We start from the raw sequence: 19,471 nt of genomic DNA, 5'->3' as shown, positions 1-19,471 counted from the left end.
TGGGACATTTGCTGGTTAGGGAATCAGCCTGGGATGGTGAAAATGCAGGCTCAAGTCCCTAATCCAAACCAGGTATACTAGGGATGATTTGGCCACAAATCCTAAGTAAGTGTCCAAACCAGTAAACTACCAGATACTCTGTAAAATGCCTTTCCCTTTTTTGGGGAATTGCAGGGGAGAAGTAAAATCAAGCATAGTGACCCAGGCACAGATGAGCATTTATGGCCGAGAGTCCAAGCAGGCATCAGGACAGAGTGAGTATACCTGAATCCCATCCATTAGCCTCCGCACTGCAGACTGGTGTGTGAAACTCCCCACCCAGCTCCTTCCTCACACTCCCCTGCTCTGAGGGACAAGGCTGGGTGCCTAATTTTCAGCAGGAGCAATAAAAAGTGTCAGTAAGGAGGAGAAAGGCACCATACAGTTAAATGCTGTAATGTCTTATATGTCTCTGAGGACCTACCTGTGTGTGTGTCCTTCTAGCTCCCAGCTGTTTGCTGTCTCGTAAAGGAAGGGGACACTCTCCACGGCAATGTTTGTGTGTGTGTAGGTGTCCCCAGACACAGCAGAGCACAGCCTTGGACCTTGCTGCCACGACGGCAGGGAACACTTCTAGCATGAGCTGAACCATTTGGATGGGAAGTTCCATGAGAGGCAGGGACACAAGGATGCCAGGATCCTTGGAAAACTGCAGTAAGAATTTACAGATGACGCACAAAATAACCGTTCATGTTCAGCTCTGGCCATGTTCTGCGTAAGTATGCCAGAATAGTTACTGACCTCAGTTTCTCGTGATATTCAAAGGCATGTAAGTATTCAGAACTCCTCAATGGGCTGGAGAAGCCTGGTACCTCGCAAGATGGAGTCCAGGTTAAAAAAAATAGATATTTTGTGAGTAGGTCTGGAAGTGAAACAGCTGACTGCCTCTTTCAGCACAGGTTTTTATACATGGTCGTAGGGTATCTGGGAATCCATGAATCCACACTGACATCTGCACACTTAGAATCATGATGCTGCAGGCCCAAAGTGTATATTTAGACTGCATCTACAAACCTTGCAGAAAAACATTAAATCAGCAAAATGAAAAAAACAAACAAAAATGAGACATAAAAATGAGCTGGCTACTCTAAAACACAGATACAGTAATTATTTCAGTCTTTTGCTTAGGGGTGTACCAACTGTTTACAATTTACTGTTTGGCAAGCTGGGTGTTCTCATTTCCCTCATGGTTCAGGAGTCAAAAACATATGCTACCTTTAGTAATGAACTCTTCTAAGATTTGAAACTATCCATATTCATGTCACAAGAAATGTTTACACAAGAGCAAAATGCTCCAACATCAAAATAAATCAGTAACATCTCAGAGTTTATATTTCCATATGCTTCTTTGGCATAATAAAGCAGGGGAAGGGCTGCTGTTGTAAAATGGAGTTTAATTAAAAACAAAAGAAAAAAAACTTTATCAGAAATCACGGCCATCCAAAAATCATGCAGACTAATGTGTGGTTTCAACATATTCTAAAGATTTATCATCTATCAATAGGAACAAGAAAATGCAATATAATCATATCCTCTACACACCTTGCATATTTTCCATCTTCTGTGCATAAATTATACATTCATTTTCATAATTATGGTAACATTCTAGTTTTCACATAAACTGCTATTACTCCTGGGTACCAGTAAGTTTACATCTACCAAGGCTACACGCTAATTACATTTTCTTTTTATAATGTTATCTATTTATCAAATTCAGTTTCTTAATGGAAATTAATAGACTAGGTCTCTGCAGTAAAAAAAATAATCAGAGGTAACATAGCAGTTTGGGTATTTTTTCAGCTTTTTTTTTATTCAAGCTTTAAGGGCTTTGAGTGCTTGATTGGTGATTATGGTGTATGAAACAGGTTATAAAACCAATGTCCAGGAGACGGTTGGGAAGGAGTTAATCATCTCCCTTTTGCTAGAGGAAGGGCCACAGCTGTCTGAACTGAGTGCAGGGATTTTCAGGGTAGCCAGCTGTGGGGATTTAATTGATTCACCCACCAGTCTATAAAGGGGGAGTACCACAGGCTAACTCTAAATCCTGTAGTGATTCAGGGAGGATGTAATTTGGGGTGGGTATTGTAGACATGAGACGACCTAAGCAGGAATGACTAGTTGAGTAAACACTTAATGTTCTTGTTTTCTTCTGAATGTTGAGTGAGGAAAGGTAGGGTTTTTTACATTTCTTTGAGAAAATGGGGTGCTCTTTCTATTTTTCTTATCCTTTATTTTTCTAACTTTTAAGGGAGCCTTGTGATGCTCTTGCCTGGATTAAAGGGAGATCAGTGAATGGAAGATGTGCCTCAGCCAAGTGCAGCAAGTGAAGATGAGTGGATGGGTGTGGGCAATAAGACAGTGTGTGGGATGCCAGAGGAAATCTCCTTGTCTATATATATATAGGAGGGTGAGCTTACAATCTTAAGGAGTCTTGGCTTTCAGATCTGCAACATACCTCCTTTTAGCTTACTAAAGCTAGCTTTGACTGCATTGCTTTGAGTGCTAATGTGTTTTTTTTTTTTCTCCCTCATCTTTGGTAGATTGCTTCCATCTGCCTGAAGGTTTTCCAGGTTTAAGCATGATAATTTACGTGAGGAAACAGGGTTTGGTCAAGGTAAGATGTTCTACATAAATGTAAGGTACTAACACTAAGCAGCACCTTGTTTTGAATATCACAGTGTGTTCAGTTGTTACATATTCTGTTTCTACTGTGCTTTAGAAATGGTCTGTATATTTCAGCCATTTACATTCACTTGTGTCTCCTCTGGCAGTAACTCTGCTATAGTTGAAATGTGAATCAGCTCTTTACTGTGCTCCAGAGAGAGGATTTCACAGGTTTCATTCAGCAATGTCCATTTAAATAGCATGTTGTGTCTGAGGAAGGATTGCTCATAGTTAAAACAATGCCATTCTTGTCTAGCACTTCATTCTAGCAGTTATACACTCATCATATAAGTAATAAGGGTCTCCGGGATGCTTTGCACAAGTCTAGGAAAGAGCCATAAGCTTCACCTGTGTGTCCTGCAAGACATTCAGAGGTTGCTGCAATGTGTCATATTTGAAAGGCTTCCAATTAGCACCTCCTTTAGCATTACAGGCATGCTCCCCAAAGTTATTGGAGTGAAGGCCTGGATGTGTTCGTCTTCCCACAGCAACATGCACACTCCAAGACTTTTCTAAGTACTGGTAGTTTGCCAAAAAGAAATATAGAAGTTGGCTATTATTGGTATTTTGGAACCTTTCACAAGGGATTTTCGTAGGAAGTCCTGCTTCTGCAGAGACGTGTTGACTCAGGATATTGTCATGATTGAAAGATTCTCAGTCCATTTTTTCCTTTAAAATTTGAAAAGCTTACTTATCTTTTGCCCTCATTAAAGCCAGCTATTGCCTATGAAATACCCTATGTGTTCAGAATGCTCAGTGAAGTGTTAATCATTGACACAGGAGATGTTCCAAGTGTTGTGAGTGCTGTATGCTAGCCAAAGTCTCATCATCCCATGAAATCTGTTCCAGATTCTCTGGCTATAATTTATTGCTGGATTATTTCTTATTAATCCCTGACAGGGTGCCCTGCTGATGTATGTGACAAGGAAAGAGATGGTACTTGTTCTCTTAAGTGGCGAACACAACGTTGAGAAGTGACATGGCTGTTGATGGCAACCTATATTTGTTTATTGGCCAAGATTTTCAAAAAGGTCACTGACAGCACCTTGTTACACTGCAGTCTCCTGGGTATGTTTGAGGACACAGGGTAAGCAGAGACTCAGAGCCTCCCTCACGGCCCTTCTTCTTCCCCTTAAGAGCCAAGGGATTGTTCGCCTAGATTCAGTGTGTTTCTGAATGATTCCAGGCATAATCCATTATGAAATTGAGAGACCACCAGTCAGCCTTAAACTGTGTAAAACCCCAATTGGATCTAACATACAGGAATGGTTTAGATAAGCAGTCTTGTACATGTGAGATTATCTCTAAACCGACTTATATTCTGAGTTTGCCTCCTGCTATTAAAATCTTAGTTGCCCTTGAATCATAACGCTGCCCAATAAAGCATCGCCCTCTTTCCTCTTGTGAGTATGCTTTTTCAAGAGATGACGTTGCCCAGAAGCATGAAGTTTGTCCTGAGTATTTTTGTTATAATGTTCAGATATCATTTCATAACAGCAACTGCAGTAGTTCAGGCAGAGGGCTTGTCTAGCGTTATTCTTTTTCCAACAGTGGCCAAAATTGGATATCAAGGGAAGATTATACAGTATGCACAAGGCAAATGTATAAAATCTGTCCACTGAGTATTCTTCTGGCCTCTAACTATTCTAGCTCAGGGACTTTAAGACCACAGTGGCTTGTCTATTTACTAACCCTCTCCAGATCTCTTTTCCAAGTACTTATTAAGCCTGCCCCTGAACCCAGTAGAGTTTTGCTTCTGCCACTTCTTTTGGCAAGGTTTTACATAATTCTGCTATGTATGAATGTTTGTTTTGAACTTGGATCAGCTAGCTTCCTTTGGCCCCTGTTTCTTCTATTGAAAGAGGCAGCGAGCAATCAATCTCTCTGTGTCTCAAGGTCACTCATGGTGCTGTGGACCTCCATCGTTTTTCTCTAAGCTGCCTCTTTTCCAGGATGAAAAGCCATCTGAGTAATTCCTTGTATGGAAACCATTCATCTTCATTGCCTTTCTCTGAATATTTTCCAGTTCTAAGACATTTTTCCAGGTGGAGGGCTTATAAGTAAACACAGTTTACAAAGCATAGGAGAAGCATGGGTTTGTGCAGAGAAAGAATAGATGTCTTCTATTTTTGTTTTCTGTTCCATTCTTAATTACTTGCAAAATTTGAATGACCTTTCTAACTGTTACCAAGCACATGTCTTGGTGTTACAATAGTGCCATGAAAATATCAGGCTTCATGTCAATGATAATGACTAGCTCAGCACCAACCATTTTATACGTGGAGCAAGGACTGTTTTCCCTAACATGCACTACTTTATCTTAATTGCATTACTTTACCTTAACCTGCAAATTAGTAATGCAGTACTCCCAATTATTGGTTACTTTTTTGTGAAGTATTATCCTTTGCCTCATTATTTACCTTTAATTTTCAGCACGTTTTACAAATTCAGTAGTTCCATAATTGTTTTAAAGTGTATATCAAGCCCAGTTTTCACACAGACAAAAAACCCCAAACTATCTTTCTGCAGTATACATTTAATCCTTTTTCCTAAGCTTTGAAGATAAATTTTTTTATAGAAATAATTCAGTGGAAAAGAGTAGTTGGTGCTCACGAGCTGGAAGAGGTTTTCCAGGTAAAAGTGGCAGCATTTAAGAAAAATAATGAGAGCAGGTTATGAAGAAGCATTAAGAGCAGCAGTGTGAGAAGAGCACAGCCAGTGGGAGACTTGCTATGAGGAAAGGAGGGCTGGCACAGGAAGGACTGGTAGAGTGCAACGCCTTGAATCAAAGATGAAATACTAGAATGCGATACAAAAGGTAAAGCGGAAGCTGTTGAAGGAACTTGAAGGGGAATTTGTATGCTAAGAAGTGGGGAAAGATGATGTTATAACTCTTGGTTTGATCAGGAAGGAAGCAGAATTAGGATAATTTTTCAGGTATTTCCCAAGTCTTCCAAAGCACAGACAAAAGTATAAAAATGGAGCACACTAAGATAGTGCCTCATTGTGTGGAGTCCCTAAACATTTCTGTGATGATATTGGTGCGGAAAGGTTTGATGCTTAGGTTCAGTTGTGGAAATCTGAAGAGACCTGCAAAACATCACCTGCTAGAAAAGACAGAGATTTTAGAAAGTCCATCCAATAAGCTGGACCCTCCTGGAGAGGGCAGAAAACATGACTGTTTTTGAGGGAGCTGTAGCAGCTGTCATCTATCTTTCTCGCACTGAGGGTAGATCAGAACTGGTCCTCATCTTCACCACTCACTAAAAAAGCCCCATGGAAGATGCTCTTTCCCCCTGTCTTTGCTTTCTTCTGGAGAGGTTTCACTGACTCCAATCATTTCTTTTGTGATTCTTGGCTCAAATCCTGTATATATGGAGCTTGTCTTAGCACTCATTCTCATTTGATGATTCTCACTTATGCTTTTAGTTAGAAAAGTTAAAGGGTATCTGAGATTCTCAGCTAGTGTACATTGATGTAGACCTGTAAGCATGTCATATTTATTGTATCTGCATCTTGGTTCCTCTATTAGAGGAAGTGGGAATGATGACACCACCTGTAAAATGCTTTGATGAAAAAAGCATGCAAGAAGTTAGTATTTTATTATTATGACAGGTTTTTCCAGCTGATAGTATCCATGAGCATTCCAGGATATTCCACTTTGCCTATTGAAAAGGGGCAGAGATTTGAGGTATAAGGAAGGAAGAAACAATTTATTTCTAAGTCTGGTCATTCCTCCTTAATAATGATATAGAAAGAACTGGACCTTTTGACAGAGTATAACTGGAGAAAAAACATATTTTCACCAGATGCATAGGACATAAGCCAAAGTATTGTTGAGATATTACTGAAAAGATAATTGGGGACAGTAAATGTGTATTCAAGGCTCTTGCTTTTTGTTTGAGGAATTTTCCTCCAAGAAGAGATTGAAGTATCTGTAAGGCCAACTAAGTATTTTTAAAAGGATTTCAAACTACTAAAACTGTATCTGAATTATCAGGTTTATACTACCAGATGCCTTAATCATATACCAGGTGGCTGGTGAGGTGTGAATATAAAGGAATATCATGTCCTCCATTCAGATTTTGATAAAACTTTGGAAGGAGAAATGTTTGTTAGGGAAGTCTTTTTTTTTTTTTTTTTTTTTTGAAAAGTACAGAAGCTTTTTTTGCAAAAAATATTGTGTTAGCACTCTCACTAAATAGATTGATTTTATCAGCTATACTGTACTCTAAAAATCAAAACACTTTATGCTGATTTCTCTTGTAATGTTACTTCTAGAAACAGCACAGAAAAATTACTAGAGCTTTACATTTAAAATAAAGCATCAACAGATAAAGTGCATGAATAATTGTGAATGTGGTAAAAAGGGAGTCAAGCTGAGGAACAGGAATATTTTATAAAATATTGAAAGCCTGCAACTCATACATGCTACATAAGCACAGTGTACATGGTTATGTTTCTGTACTGACTGGGCACCGCAGACCAAAGTGTTTATATCGTTGCCTGCCTTTAGAAAGCATATGTGGCATTAGGTCTTAACCTTATCACAGTTATTTTAATGATGTTGTTTTTAATGTTTAATTTAACTGTAAATCATGTTAGCTGAGTTTTGACTGCTATGTCAGAGAGCTTAAAAACTGAGCTGATGTTATTTCAAAAGCGAAGAATTCGTCTAGCCTGTGATGTTTAGTCAATATGATCCACTCAAGTGTGGAGCTGTCAGAAAGGACACCAGCGGATGGTGCTTAATCTGCTCAGTTTTGAAGGGAAGTAGGACTCTTAGTATGAAGTTAAATTTTTGATCTAACTCAGTTACAGTTAAATAGCCAATTTATGGATTTGTTAAGGGCATTAAGGGAGTCATAACAGCCTACAAAACACTGTGCTGTGCTATGGTACATTCTCTAGTCAGATATCCATGGAGTGTTTATTTTTGCTCTATGGGAAACTATATTTTTTTTCAGTTTAGTTCATTCACTCTGGTGTCTCATACAGAGCTGGGTAAATACTTCAGAAAACCACATTGGCAAATGTTGGTTCAGATGAATCTTGCACATCCATGTCAGCAATCATGAGGCTTTCTGTTTGCTTTCTTTTCCACAGGCATTCACACATCCAGTTTCTGTGTAGTCCTGTGGATGTAAAACCAGAATGACTCTGTAGTTTTTGGTTGGGCATTACTGGAGATACAAAGTCACCCTCTACCTTCCTGTTTCTGCTGATGTGCTCCTGACCATGTGTAAGAGATCACCCCCCTCCTGCCTCCCTAGACAATTAAAAAAAGAAAAAAAAAAATTCCTGGGAAGCCTGAAGAGTTTTATGGTCAAGGTGATGACCAGATTTTGAGCTGAATCTCTGGTAATGTTGTTTTCTCTCAGCACACTCTCCCTATGCACATCCACCCACTTTCAGCAGGAAGATTTTTTTGCCTTGTAGGTCATGAATATGCAAGTCCGTGCATCGGGCCATGAACTAAGACCATGCACAGAGTATTGGTGGCATTGCTCTTGCAGGAAAAAGGCTGTTTAGATTATGGCTTTTGGCTATGTGTTTTATGTTAGAAAGGTTCAGATTTGAAACAGCGTTTCCCTAACATGCTGTTTCAGACAATGCTCCAGGAGAAACTGAAGCTTAAACACCATGGTATCTTAGGGGAAAACAAGAAAAATTTATTCCCTGTCTTTTTTTAATAATTGTTTAAGAGGCCTTGCATTTAAGAATGAGTCAAGAAGTGTTAATGAGCCCAGACTTTTTTTTTTTTTGCAAAACCCACTCTGAACCTTTTGAAAACAGGTCTGAACTCTAAGCTGTGTCACAGCAAAGCTTCACATAGCAGATACAAATCATGTTTTGCATTGACTCTTAGTGTTTGCTGGAAAATTGGATCTGGAAACTGTTTTAACTGCCTTTGGGCAAACAGGACTTTCACTGGTGAAAACCATCTATTTACAGAGCATACAGAGACCTCTGTCTATAGGAAACTTGCTATCAAGGCCCATAATGTTGGTTAACCATTCAACCCACTATCTCTTGTTAGAGATAAAACTATACATGGATGGATTCAGTGGTGGCAGAGAGTGCGTAAACACATAGGACTCAAATTTGCAAATATAAAATTAAACCCAAGCACCCAAGTGTCTGAAAATTCTTGCTTTTACAACACTGACATAAAAAGATTTTTGCCTGAAAGTATTGGAAATCCAACTCAATGAAATATATTTGTTTTCATTTTGATTCATGAACATTATTGTAAGTTTTTAAAAATCAAACTTTGAAGTGCCAGAAAAAGTACTCTTTCAGGGCCCTGAAACTTTATTTTTCTTTTTTATCTTTTTATGTTACATGACATTGTCTAGGAAAAAAATTACATGTGATCTTAATCTCCAGGCATGCTTTTTCCAGAGAGAAACCAGTAGAACATTTACAGTCATTAACATACTTTCTATCTTCTCATTTTGTTAATGATATCTTTTTGAAGGCTGTGCAGTAATTACTGCCCACAGAGGTATGTACTCTGAAATAAATTAATGACCAATGGCCAATAATGATTATAGATGTAATCATCCATTGTGAAATATAGGCTAAAATAAATATTAGGAACAGGAAGCTAAAATAAACTGCACTGAAACTGTACTGTTAAAGAGTGCTAAAATTATTTTAGCAGTTGATCAGAAAAACATACAGTAAGTTCTTTTCTAATCATATGCTAATGTTAGTAATTTTTTATTTCCAAAATATTTCTTCAACAGGCTGATACACTAATGAGTATAAAACCTAACTTACACAAGCTATGTTTATTTTTGATGAAACCTACTTTAGAAATATTAGTTTGTTAAATGGTCTTATTTTACAGATGAATTTTCACATGAGGATTCAAACCATGTAAGCATGAGTTTTTGAGAATCTCAACCCCAAACTTCTTTTTGGGCAATTTCACTTTGTAAAACAAAATACAGCAGATGAAAAAAAACCCCTGCCCATATCTGTGCAACTTTGTACTGATATTTGCATACAGAACTAAAATGTTTAATGGTGGTTAGTCTCCAATAGACTAACTAATACTCTTGCCATTCAAACTAAACATAAAACATACATGGAAAGTTTTTTAAAAATTCATATTTAATAAAGCAAGAACTTATCTTTAGGGGAGCAATTAATTTTTAAAAATAGGGGATAAGGAATGTTCAGTAGTAATTTTTAAGAAACTGATTGAGAGTATGATTTTTTCAAACAATGTAGGAAAAGTCTTGTTGAAACACAGTAATTTGGTTGTTCCCCAATAGGAGATAGAAATCTTAAGTATCTTAAATATTTGACCCTTTGGCCTTACAAAGCACATTTTCACTTTAGCAAACCTGAATATGTACAGGGTAGTCTGGGTTAACATCTATACTGTTCTTGCCCATCTATAGACATCTTGCTTTAAGGAAATACAGCTTTTGAAAATAAGCTCACCCGGAAGAGTTTTGTACTACTTTGCACCATACAGCAATAGACAGTGTAAAAATAGCCCTTTCCTTAAATCTTCGGTGTTCTCATCTTTGAAACCATGAATTTTGGAGGCTTGCGTAAAAGAGAGCTCCCAATTGGATTTTGACTGGAGACACCTTCATGTTGCTTAAATTTACCCAAATGGGTGGATTTAGCTCTACTTGGGCTCTTGTTAAGATCCATTATTTCACAGTGGGTTAGATTCTGGTTTTTCTTTCCAAGTTAACACCAGTGTAAATAGAAAACATGCACTGCAAGTGAACAGTATGGGGGGGATCTATAAAATCCAAATGTGGGTATAAGCAGCCACAAGTCCATGATCTGAAGTGGTTATGTCATCCTACACCAGCAGAAAACTCAGCCCTCTATATTTGATTCCTAAATCTCACCTTACCTCAGATGTTCAAAGGTTCAGATGAATAAGATATGTCTCCGTAAAGTGTGTTTTAAATTAAAAGCTAGTGAAAAACATATCTCTCAACTTCTGGATGACAGTCTTGGAAAATGTGTTTCAACTGGCAGCTGCCCTCTTCCTATTTTACTTCACCCTCACCAAGAAACCAGTACCCAGCGACGTCAGAGGTGATATTCTCGACAAAAACAATAACCTCTCTTTGGTTCATCTTCCCCATTTTGTTCTGGGTGCTGAGAGGTGGCTTTGAAAGGGCAGCATGTATAAGGCAGAACTATTTCTTGAGGGTATGGGGAGGATGTTCTCTTGTTTGAAGGAAACCAAGACTTCCAACTGATTTTAATTTTATTTTTAATGTTCATGGGAACCAGTCTTACATGCCTGGCTGAATTGAGAGTTTGGATTTTTGGCAGGTTTCTATTTGAGCCCAGCTTGGCTGTTTTTCAAAATGTCCAGATTGCTCACATTAAATCTGAATAAGCACTACCCACCAGTTTAATCAGAGTCATCTGGTACACCTCTAATTAGTGTTAGTTAAAGTTGAAATTCATAATAACACAAAATGCTGCATTTTTGGGATGTATTTAGTAAACTCCTGAATGTAAAATTGTAGGAGGGGAAATATCTTTTGGAATATTATCCGAAAATTGGAACACGTGAGTTACGGTGACAATAACACAATGGTAATAAAATAAGGCTAAGTTCCTGAAAAATGTCATGAAAACTGGGCTTTATCCATTTAGGCATGCATACACATATACAATGTGTGTAGATACAAATGCATTTATGAACTTTAATTGTTGGTCCTGCTAATCTAATAATTGACTATAACTGTATGTAGTGCACAAATCAGTAAAATGTACACATCTGGGAGTATTTCAGCAATTATCAAATAAGCATGTGACAATTTTAGGTTAGATATAAATTGTTTCCTAGTCTTAACTCATTGCAGTAAATGATATGTAAACAAAGTGTTATAAAAGTATCTTTCTGTTTGAAATCAATGTAAGTTTTGCCCGAGTCAGAACCAGACCATTAGTATGCTACTGCAGATTATCAAAAAAAGAAGTTTGAAAATTACTATATTTGTGCAATTATTGGCTTTAAAGGGTCACCACCACCACCCCCCTCCAAATCTAAATTTTTTTGTATTACAGCCTATACTGATGTGATGCTTGTTTATCATGAATTCTTCCCTGAATCCCAGCCTTTGAAGATATTTTAACCTCTATTATGTTGAGACATAGACCAATTCAAACAGCAAGCCCTGCAGTTTGATCTCTTTATTAAAATGTTCCAGAAATTAAGAATGCTAGATTTATGATTTTGATTTTTCAGGTGTCACTTCTAAATCCTAGAGAACTGGTGAACCATACTTTTATATTTTGCAGACAAGCTACTGTTTTTACATGTATAATTTAACAATAGTGCAAAAACTATCTAAGTGTTTACTCAGATTTACATCTTACTTCAAGTGTTCTTGTTTCTCAATCATGCTTCAATTGTTACGCTGGACGTAGAAATATAATTTTTATATATATATTTTTTTTTTTTCTGGACACATTTCAGCTTCACTATTCAAGGATTGAATGGATCATGATTACAGAGGTTTTTTTCAAGGGCATCTGTTCTTAGCCACAGCTGAGGATGGGGCCCACTGAGCCGACTGGAAGGATCCACCTAGAATTTGTTGAATTAAGTCCTTGCACCTGGATATAATTGTCATGCTGCTGTGCTGGGGTTTTCTTAAGCTACTGGTAAAACAAATTAGCTCAATTTAAACTGGCATCCAGTAGGGAAGCAACAACTCACCTCATATAATGTTTTTCAAATAATTATTTTTCTATTGCCAGTTTTGCTTCATGAATATTTTCCTAAAGGCAGGATGAATTGTTGGAATTTTTTAAAGTTAGACAAGAAGAAACAAAAAGCATTCTATTTTGCATATCTGCTGAGTTACAACTAGTATTAGATCAGTATGTGATTATTGATTTTATGTGACTATCTTAGATATATATATATATAAAAATATATATTAAAAAGAAGGTAACAGCAGATAAAACAGATTAAAAAATGTGGTATAACAGCAACACCCTCCACCCTCCCCAAACCCCCAAACCAGTTTCAGTACGTATACTTCACGTACCTTTTGCCAGATTTAGCACTGTAATGGTATAACCACTTTTACATTTGGGAAAGATTCATTCAAGTTTGTTTTTTTTGTTGAACAGTAGACAAAGGTAGTCATTTATGTCTGACATGGGAATTTGTATAAATACCATGGGATCTCATTTCCTTATGTATCTTAGAACTGTTCGAACTTGGCAACAAAATTCACAAGCTTCCTGGAAGGTCCACAAAGGTTCACCGCCTTGGTTGGACTTGCAGTGGCAGGACTTTGCATGAATCCCTGGAATGTGTGCATCTGTGTTAGCTTCAGCTTTTTGTAATATTCTCCAAATGTAGACTCTGGGGGAAAACAATGAAAAATCATCTTTTCAGCTGAACATTTCAGGTTGACTTCTGAAATGGAAGAAATAGTACTTTCTACCAGTGCTTTAAATTTTACTGTTATATTTTATTAGTGACGTGCTAATTTCGAGAAGAGGAGGATATGTTCACTAGGCATGGATGGTAGTTTTTGATGTGTCTCTAGAATCACCCCAGTGCAGCTGCTTCAGCTGCTGACCAAAGATTCTTGTGACCTGGTCATGTCACTGTGGATACCAACTTAAATTGCTTTCTAAGACACTGCTCAGTTGGCTAAAAAATAACAACATGGACTGAAGCTACTTCTTGTTTATTGTACTTTAAAGAAAATTCAAGAATATAAAATATTTTGTGAAATCAAGAATATATTTTATTTTAATAAAGGGACTCCTGTTCATCCTGTTGGAGACTGTGGCAGAAATACAGATGTACATATTATCATAAACCATCCTCTAAGCCGCACTCTTTTAATATTGGGTAGACTCAAATGCAACAGGAATGTGAATTAGGAGAGCAGTGCTTTTTTGAAGGAGGCCAAAATATCCAGAGATCAAAAGTTAAATGTAGAAGCTGCTGTCAGTCCCTCAGCTGTGCAGTGAATTTCAAATTTTGGAGACTGTGTGCGTGCAGCAGCAGGGGCAAGCATGGATATTTCTGTGGCTCTCGATAACAGTTTAACTTGTGTAAGCGTTAGCTCAAGGTGAACCTCCGTGTATCACGAATTCTGTTACCTGAAGAATTGCGTATGTGGCACTGAGACTAGTGGGAAAGTGCTAAATGCATGTGGTCCTGAGTGAAGGCAGCTTTCAAACAGCAGCTGATTCCTGACTGGGGACAGTTTAAAGGTGTAGGGCAGTTGGTGGTTTTTAAATTACCTTTGTTATAAAGCAAATTTTGTTTTTAACTGCTGGGCCTGATTCTTGCTTACAGTACAGCCTGTTTTCTCCACTCCTGCAGCGTAACAGGCACTCCCCTGTGGTGTGGATTTGCCATCAGTGCCCCAGCCGGAGGCTCAGCATGGACCCGGGGTGCAGAAAATTCACACAGCAAAAGAGGCCAGCACATAAAATAACATTGACTGAATTATCATTATCTGTCTTCTGTGGAAGAGGAGGCCACGGGAGAGAGTTACTATACCCTAACTCATTGTACCAATGCACACCCAGAGCGAAGTTTTTCTTTCAACTGCGATAGTTCTGAATCAGTGCATACGAGAATGGGCAAGCAAGTTGCTTTCATATAATATTCTTTTTTATAAGCTCATTTTTCTTGAGCTTCAGGGGAAAGAAAAAAACCTTCAGTTTTCCCTCAAAGTTGTGTAACAACTGTGGCTGGTGTAAAGGTTGCCTTGCCTCCTCTCTGTGCTCCCTCTCCTGTCTGGGCTTCCACGGATGAGAAAGTAGGAAAAACCAGTGGCAAACTGAGCTTAAGATTTTTTCTTTTTTTTTTTTTTTTTTTTCTTCTCTCCCCTGCCCCCCCCCCCCCCCGCCCCCCTTATGTGATGATAATCCTAGGCCTGCACTTAGAGAGAAGCTTCCAGTGGGAAATTAAGCTAAACTGAAAAGCATAACAAAACCCAAATCATCTCGACTGCAAGAATTCCTCCAGTGTTTTATTCTTTAATGCTTATTAATAGAGACAATACTAAACCCAAAAGGAAGCTAGCAATATCCTGTTCTTTTTCTTTTTTGTTATAGCATGGATTTTTGTTTAGTAAACTCCATGTCAGATCTTCTAATTTAATTACTGAACTCACAATGTGAATAAACGTACAGACATGACTAATAGCATTCTCTTATAATTTCATTACAGGGTAATAGACATGTGGTTTTTAAAACTGATTTTTTTTCTTCTGTTACAGAGTGTTTATAATATAAATGAACTCTCACATCCTGCCTTCTTTTTCTCCTTACCCTCTTTTCATTTCTTTTTAGATTTGATTCATAGAAAAATGCGAGCGATGCGTGCCACTGATTTGGGTCATCTGCACGCAATTCAAAAGGAAAAGGTGATTTTTTTCATTGCCTGCCAAGTAAGTGGGAGAGGTGTAGGAAAAAGTGGATTTATGCATAAAACACAAAACTCCAGATGAAAGAACGGACCTCTTTTATCATTGTGGAGAGAATCCATCTGCAATAATTACCAGTCAGACTATCCGCACACTATGTTACTTCGTGACATCTGAGAACTGCTGCACTTCTTGAACCAATAGCCGCTATATAGCAACCAGCATCAATCCTGAATGAAAAAATTGGCCCAACCGCTGGTGAATGGCACTCAGTAGGTTTCCCATTGAACTGTGCTGCGAAACAATGATGCACATTGGTAAATCACCGTGTGCGCCTTTCAGTTCTTATGCATATCCCATACTGGACAGCTTCCATTCACTCTGGCACCCACTGCAAACAAATGTAACTATGCATCAGAGATGAAAGTGAAAATGCATATGTTAAATCCCAAATGGAAGCAGAAGAGTGTAATATATACATAGTTGCTTAGCAACAAACATGTTTTGGCCACAGGAACGGTGACATCAGTCAGGAGCGAGAGGCAAGCTGCTCTGCCCTCCTTGTCTCTCTCCCCAGAAGCTTCATAAAGGTCTTTCCTTATTTCTTTCAAAGCAGAAGAGAGAGGGCTATTGTAGACATTCGTTTATGCTATTAATGCAACAGACTGTAGGACAATTGGACTTTTCTTTGAGCAGGGAAACTTGTTTTCATTCTGGGTGTCTGCTGTAATGGCACATGCCCTCCCGTACAGCCAGGTGTTTTGATCCTCACTTTATGGCTCTCTGTGGAGTCCCTCTTAGCTGAAATGCTCAGATAGGACAAATGAAGTGCTAAGTCTGAAAATACAAACTGCTGGAATAAAAAAAAAAATTGTGGTGTCACTCACTCTGGTTTTGACCCTACTGCGCCTTTCACTTCAGCTCCTAGAAGCTTTTATTCTGCTGGCATTTCACATCCCTCTGGCTCTGTATTTTTTCAGGAAAACACACGATGTTTATTTTGGTAAATCACGCAGTATCTATGGCTAGTAGATAAGTATTTATTAATTCCTCCCATTTTAGATGGTCTGAATATCTCTTCTCTCCTTTTCCCCTTCTCTCCCCTTCCTGCATGCTCTGGCGTGCACGTTGTCATGCCCTCTGCAATGGGAGTCAAAGGAGAGAGCTGGCAAGTCCTGGTTCAAGTTACACACACCCCTCCATGCAAGTAGCTCCTGTTGACACAAATGTGAGCTCTGTGCGTAGCTGACACATAATGTGCCTCATGCTTTCAGCGGTCTGCTCGCTCCACTGGACCATAGCATCTTTCCCGTATAGAAATATTGCACATTTGGGTTCAAATCGATCTGCCACCCTGGATTGCTGCAGACACGTCCCTGAATACGTTATTTTTGAGTGTTTCCTTTTAATTTAAGGTAATGAATGTACTTTGGTGGATCCCCAGTGGGGGGAAAGAACATTTCAGGCATGCACTTCTCTTTGCAAAGAGGGCTTTCTTGACAGTGTGAGAGACGTGTAGGAATGCAAGATATATTGAAGAACTCAAATGAAATTAAAATCATGGATGAAAGCAGGGTTAAAGACCATTATGATAAAATAAGGCCTTTATTTCCATTCATGGAGCTATTATGTAGATAGTGTTTTACTTGCTTCTCATTTTCTGTGATGGAGACCTTTTTTCATGTACTAGCACATATCAAATTGACAAGGTATAACCAATAATATCTTGCACTTACTATCAGATTAATTTGGGGAAGAAAGTGTGTCATTCTGAAAATATGGAGGAACTTGAGACAAGGTGTGGTGGTGCCTTTGAGCAGACAAGGTAAATGAGGTCATCATGGAAGGGTGGTTCAAAACAGAAGGGAAGACACAAAGGTTGTATGATAAAAGGCTGGAAAACAGGAACAAGCATGATATTAATACTTTCTGAAGAATCTTTTCTTCTCTTGAAACATCAAGAAAATGAATCAGGAGCTGGAAAGATATAGCTGATGCCCTGAACAAGAGGTTGAGGTGGCTTCTTGTCTTCATTTTCTGTCTGTGACTTAAAGCAATTCTCCTAGCATGGCTTACAGCCTGAACGGGAGTTCTGTGTAGCCTGATCCTACAGACATCAAATTAACAAATGGATCTGAAGTTCATGGTTGGCTCCTCAGAAAGACAACAGGTGAAACTAGGATCCCATATGTGAATTTTGAGGAGTTGGCAGCTTGAACAATGAACTGAAATTTATTGGCTGGAGATCAACCCAAGAAATTCTCCTAATATGCTACTGTGCTTTTCCCCCTGTAAGGTCTTCTTTTTTAATTTGTGAAATGAATGACTATATCAGCTGAAAAGATAATTAAACTAGCAACCAAAATAGATGTTTTAAAGGCCTGTTAGATTGCTAGTATTTTAAATGTGAATAATCAAAATTTTTAATGGTAATTGCTCTCATTGAGTAAAACAAGATTTTACAATTCACATTAATTACTGAACTCTAATTTATTTCCTGACATATACATTTTAGTTGATATCTCTCTGACTTTACTCGTGAAACATAGGCTCAATGGTTTGCCAAGTGTTGGCTTTCTGAGAAGTGCAATTTATGATTTTGCTAATGGAATTATTGTCTTCTCTTATAGTTAACCACATAGATGGACAGGTAGTTTCCTTTTAAAAAAGATATACCTCAATGTTAAGCAAAGATTATGAATCTATCCATGCTTTTAATAGTTGTGTTGTGAAGCTCCATTCAGACGCAAAGTCTCTGTAAAAATATCTGGAAGGTTATTAATAACTTTGGCTTGTATTTTAGTCTGCCATGGGTTTCCCTGAAAGGTGGGATAGAAATAGGAGGAATGAGGTATTGGAAACCACATGAAGATTCACGTCATAATATTTGTGACAAGTTCACGTCCTGAGTAGTAAAGTTCGAGTTTGCAAGATCAATAATAAGAGAAAAGCTGGAATGGAAGCATGCAAGTTCTGAGTGTCAGTAAGTTCTGCTGTATGATCTCTGGTTTTCCGTCACTCCATCTTTTAGATGGATGACATCTCTGCTCCACCTCATTGCATTTGTTTTCATGTCTGCAGTAGACTCTGTAGGATCTGTACAGACTGTACTTTCATGTCACTTGGAGTCACTTTGCTATTCTTAGCAGCTGAACTGGTCCAGTAACGTGGTCAGATAACCTGGCTTTAAGTAAGACTTCTGAAACTGTTTTGCTATTCACACATGCCTCATCAAGACTCGTTAAATGTCTTATAGGAAAAATTATGAATCCCTCAGCTCATAAGCAAAGCTAAGGAAGCATAGTCTTGATGAAATCTGCTGTAAGATGGGTGTTTTCCCAGTTGGAAAACCATCCTTGGAGATCTGTTATCGATGAGACGTTCTTCAAACAGAAATCTGCACCAAGCAGGATCCTGTGCTGTGGTCTGGTCTCACTGATTAGTGTCTGTAGTGTCCTGGGTGCAAGAACCACCTGTGCTCATTACATCCACAACGAATGTGAGCCTGGGAAAGCTGTAGGTACGTTGGAGGGTGGAACTGGAAATCACATTGGAGAAATGATTGGAAAAATGTTATTCATTGGGGAGAGAAAGGTACTTACCGTATATAAGAGGAAAAGTTGGCTGCAGAAATGCAGAATGAAGAGCAAACCATTTGATTCTAAAAAGCATAATAGAGAAGTTATGGGGGGTTCAACCTGTACTTAAGCCTTCAACAAAAGGATGTTGTGAAAAAGAAAAATGTATTGCTGAGATTTTTTTTTAAATGAGCATAACCCGGAAGACAGGTGTATGTGTCCTTCTAGCTTGCTCAGCATGGGCAAGCTTTGGGTATTATTTTCCAAAAAGGACATGGAGCAAAGGAAAGAATCCCAAGCCAAGTAGTCAGAACAGCCGACAGGGAAATTGGAAGGACAGGGGCTGTGTACTGTGTATAAAAGGGAGCAGCACAACAGTCTTGAAACACGTTAAAAGTTGCTGCAGAGAGGAAAGAAATTAACAGTTTAACACTTTTTCTCTGAATTGGTAAGAAAATATAGATTTAAATTACTCCAAGAAAGATTTAGGTTAGCCATTATAAAGTCATAATTAAAGAACAGATCAGATTGCATTGGGAAAATGTGTGCATTTCCACTGTTGAAGGACTTAAAAAACTGGTTAAATAAATGTCTGTCAAAAATAGCATAGCTACAGCTGATTTTTGACTTCTTAAAATCTTTTTCAGTTCTGCTTTCTGTTATTTTCTCCAAATGGATTCTGCCGCTTGGATGTTTGTTGGTAAAGCCAGCAATCAGAATAATAATGTAGAAGCAGAGCCCTGTAAACACAGAGGATCTGGTACGGTTTCTAGTCATGTCATTTAG

The 19,471-nt window shown here is 38.3% G+C and overlaps 1 long non-coding RNA gene across 1 annotated transcript in view; it reads left to right on the top strand.

Moving 5' to 3' along the window:
• LOC142032730 (uncharacterized) overlaps positions 1-15,987 on the top strand; it is a 47,896-nt gene extending 31,909 nt beyond the window's left edge. Inside the window, exons 2-3 of the long non-coding RNA XR_012650968.1 lie at positions 2,580-2,653; positions 15,034-15,987. This is a non-coding gene — a long non-coding RNA (uncharacterized LOC142032730). The remainder of the gene's footprint in view (positions 1-2,579; positions 2,654-15,033) is intronic.
• The last annotated feature ends 3,484 nt before the right edge of the window (positions 15,988-19,471 follow it).

The sequence above is a fragment of the Buteo buteo genome, chromosome 7 (genome assembly GCF_964188355.1).
Source record: "Buteo buteo chromosome 7, bButBut1.hap1.1, whole genome shotgun sequence".
Lineage (NCBI taxonomy): Eukaryota > Metazoa > Chordata > Aves > Accipitriformes > Accipitridae > Buteo > Buteo buteo.
This window is presented reverse-complemented; position numbering and strand designations above follow the sequence as displayed.